Source organism: Nicotiana tabacum, chromosome 18, assembly GCF_000715075.1.
Source record: "Nicotiana tabacum cultivar K326 chromosome 18, ASM71507v2, whole genome shotgun sequence".
NCBI classification, from domain to species: domain Eukaryota; kingdom Viridiplantae; phylum Streptophyta; class Magnoliopsida; order Solanales; family Solanaceae; genus Nicotiana; species Nicotiana tabacum.
This window is the reverse complement of record NC_134097.1, coordinates 45441256-45445900: the sequence shown is the minus strand read 5'-3', so window position 1 is coordinate 45445900 and position 4645 is coordinate 45441256. Positions and strand designations below refer to the sequence as shown.

At 29.3% G+C, this 4645-nt stretch overlaps 1 long non-coding RNA gene across 1 annotated transcript; it reads left to right on the top strand.

The window, feature by feature from the left end:
- Window positions 1-2544: 2544 nt before the first annotated feature.
- LOC107759195 (uncharacterized) lies at window positions 2545-4096 on the top strand. Its single transcript, XR_012701731.1, has 2 exons — window positions 2545-2953; window positions 3664-4096. It is a non-coding gene; the product is annotated as an uncharacterized LOC107759195 (long non-coding RNA).
- Window positions 4097-4645: the final 549 nt, after the last annotated feature.

Here is a 4645-nt window from a genome sequence, read left to right as displayed (position 1 = left end):
AAGTGCTCACGATCAATAGAGAATACATTGGCAAAACTGTAGGGAACATAGCTAGAAGGATTTCAACAATTGGGGAAATCATAACTCACTACTAGAAATCAGGTGATTTCCGTCCAAGGATTTTCGACTGAAATTGATCGGAAATAAGAGTATTTGGTCGCAAAAGTCAACAAAAGTAACTGACAGAAAAAAATAATTATTTATTAAAATATTTCCAAATTTCCGACCAACTTTGGTCGAAAACTGGTCAAATATTTGGTCAAACTTGTGTATAATGTAAAAAATAATTATTTATTAAAATATTTCCGACCAACTTTGGTCTGAAACTGGTCAAATATTTGCTCAACCTTGTCTACAACGTAAAAAATAATTATTTATTAAAAAAATTCCAAATTGCATTTTGAATTTTTTGTTTCCCGCGCAAGACAAAAAAACCGAAATAATTATAACTAAATATTTCTGACCGAATTTGGTCGGAAAGTGGTCAAATATTTTGTCAACCTTGTACAAAATGTACAAAAACAATTATTTATTAAAATATTTCCAAGTTTCCGACCGAATTCGGTCGGAAAGTTTAAATTTTTTGTTTATATATTTAATTAACCAACCGAAATAATTATAATTGAATATATATATATATATATATATATATATATATATATATATATATATATATATATATATATATATATATATATATATATATATATATATATATATATATATATATATATATATATATATATATATATATATATATATATATATATATATATATATATATATATATATATATATATATATATATATATATATATATATATATATATATATATATATATATATATAGTATCCTTAAGTAATGTTAGGTTTGATTCGACCGTAAATTGATAATTATATTACGTAGAAGTGTATTAGTGACAATTAGCTTATATAAATTGATAATTACACTAAGCATAAGTGGATTGGCCGATGATTTATTCTAAATTCGTAATCATACTACCTAAATGTATAGTATTTGGTCTATAAAGCACACACACATATAATTACTTGATTGAAACATATTATGTTATATCGAATATCGCTTATATACTATACACTTAGTATATATAGATATAATACTATACTATATATATACATCTTATATATACACATACACACATCTTAAATTGATAATTAATGTAAGTAGAACTGCATTAATGGTATCCTTAAGTAACGTTAACAATCAATGAACTAGTGGTATCCTTATATAAGTAACGTTCGTGATTGATTAGCCGATACATTGATAATTATAAACTAAATGGAAGTGTATTAATGATATCTGTGAGAAATGTTTGTGATTTTTTATCTTTAGTTTGATAATTAAAGTAAGTGGAGGTTTATTAGTGGTATCGTTAAGTAATATTAGTGTTATTCTGAAGTAACGCTAGTGATTCATTAGCCTATACATTGATAATTATAAGCTATATTCGATATACTATATATATATATATATATATATATGCTATACTACACACACTACTAAAAAATAGTTGTTTGCCGACGCAGTAGTACCGACGGACTTTTTTCTGTCGCTTATAGTAATTAGTAAGTGTATTAGTTGTAATTAGCTTATAGATTGACATTACACTAAGTATAAATCATTTAGTAGTATCCTTAAGTAATGTTAGGTTTGATTCGACTGTAAATTAATAATTTTATTACGTAGAAGTGTATTAGTGACAATTAGCTTATATAAATTGATAATTACAATAAGCATAAGTGGATTTGCCGATGATTTATTCTAAATTCGTAATCACACTACCTAAATGTATAGTATAGTATAGTATATATTACTACTATCATAGAAGGGACTAAGGAGAGGAGCTTGGGGTAGATAATTACTGTAAGTAGAACTGCATTAATGGTATCCTTAAGTAACGTTAACAATCAATAAACTAGTGGTATCCTTATATAAGTAACGTTAGCGATTGATTAGCCGATACATTAATAATACACTAAATGGAAGTGTATTAATGATATTTGTGAGAAATGTTTGTGATTGTTTATCTTTAGTTTGATAATTAAAGTAAGTGGAGGTTTATCATTAATAGTCTTAAAAACCATTACAGATTCATTAGAAAGTAGATGCATATTTGTGATATTCTAAAGTAATATTAATGATTGATTAGCCAATGTATTTATAATTAGACTAATTAAGTAGAAGTGGATTAATAGTATTCTTAAGAACTGTTACTAATTGATTAGCCTATACATTGAGAATTACACTAAGTAGAAGTGTATTAGTAATATCGGTAAAAAAAATTAGTGATATGTTAGCCTATACACTGAAAATTCTACTAAGTAGAAGTGTATTAGCAGTATTCTTAAAAAATATTACTCATTGATTAATTTATAAAATAATAACTACACTAAGTAGAAGTGCATTAGTAACATCCTAAGTAATATTAGAATAATTACACATAATATTACACATAAATTATACAGTAAGAAGAATTATATGTTAGTTTTTTCAAATCAATTCTTACAAAAGTAGACATAACTTTTGTCCTTTTTCTTGAAATCTTTCCTCCCCTCGTTTCTTTTTCTTTTCAATTAGTAATTGATAATAATAACCTAACAATGCTGCACAGCAAGAGAACCCTAATGCCCAATCCGAAAACCCTCTTTTCCACACATTAACTCAAAATCGTGTCGAATCTCTGAAGGAGCTCTGAACTCGGTGGCTTTCTCACGCCGATCTCTTTCTCTTTCACCCTCGCCGGATTTGAAAGCTTCCTCAGACGGCATCGCCGGATTCAACCCAAAACTTGGTGTTGGTCTTGGACTTGACCCTTTCTCTCAGCAAATCATTGAATCTTGGCTTCAACAACCCCACCTCCTTCAACAAACCACCTTGCCTCTTACAGTTGATCAAGCAAGTACACATCAAGAATCCCATCTTTTTTTAACAGTTAGTATATTTTGCTCTATTTACTTGAGAGTAGCTATTTGGTTTTACAGTTAGCTGATCGAATTTGTTTGCTATTTTTTTACTTCTGTCGGCTTTGTAAGATACTGTTGCAATAGTTTTTGTAGTTAAATTAATACTTTTATTTGCTGTTTTGTTTGTTAAACCAAATTGGTACATTTCCCCCCCAAACATTGTATATAACAGTTGCTAACTGTTAGTGTAATTAGTATTGTTATACACTAGTATCTGCACTTTGCAACTAGGCTTAATCATGACTCCTTGTTTGCCCATTTATATTACTCAATTTTTAACACTTGTTTCCATTATACAATTATTTTAATAGACACGGTTGGACCTTGAGAACTTATTTGCAGGGAAAGCCCTATGTGAAAGATTAATTTGCTTAGTTAATTAACAAGTGTCAACTATCATTGTTTTGTTGAAAGACATGTACTATTCCAACCAAATAAAGTGTTTGTCTTCTCTTAATTGTTTGTCTGCACCATTAATTTGAATTATGATCAATAAAACAAGTAATTTATTCGTTCTTTAAGTAGATGGAATATCGTAGTTGGACGCATAATAGGAATTATCCTAATCGTCGGTTTTTGAGGGAGGAATTTATAGAAGGGGTTGAGGAATTTATTACGCATGCAATGTTACTTGAACCGTTTCGGATTGGACGGTTGATTATGTATCCTTGTGTGAAGTGCAAGTGTTTGCATTATTTTCCGGCGTGAGAAGATCGCAAGGCTACCGGGCTAGATTGCAAGGTATAGGGACTTCCGCCCAAGGCGAGGCGATTGATAGTTCGGCTATATCGTCTATGGAAGAGAAGATCGTAAAGCTGACAGCAGATCTTGAAGAGACCAAGGCTAGAGAAAAGAAGAGATTTGATACCCTTCAAGGTCAGCTAGAAAGGAGGGACAAACAATTTGATCTCCTTCAAGGTCAGCTGACCAATCTTCTTGCTTGTGGTGCTTTCCCCATTCCCCGATCTCCTCCTCCTTCCCCACCTATTGGTGATGAAAGTCCTAGGATAGAGGATGAAGATGATGCTACATAAAAAACTCATTGAATGTATTGATAAAGAAAGTTGTGAACTTGTCAATATTTTGTTGTTGGTTATTTGAATGATGATTATATTCTTATTTTGTTATTGAACACTTTAGTAGTTGTTGTGGTTATTAGTTGTTGGTTAATTGTTGTTGTTGTTGGTTATTAGTTGTTGTTATTTTGTTGGGTTTTTATGGTTGAATGACAGCAATGTAAGCTGCCATTATAAGATATATATTGGTTTAAATTGGCAGGTGGTGTAGCTTAAAAGTAACCATTTTCTGCCTAGTTTTTACCTAGATTTTCGACCGAATTGGGTCGGAAATTAATTTTTTTTTGCCCAGAAATTCATAATTTCCGATCGAATTCGGTCAGAAATTTCAAATAAATTCCCCAAATTATTGAAATTTTCGACCGAATTCGGTCTGAAATTATGAATTTATATTTATTTTTAAATAAATTAACAATTTACAAATAATTATTTAATTAAATAATTTTAAAAGATTCGACCGAACTCGGTCGGAAAACTAAAATTAAAAAAATAATAATAATAATAATATTTTCGGACCAATACCGATCGGAAATTTGAAATTTTTTTAAAAAAAATTTAATAATTTTCGACCGATTTCGGTCAGA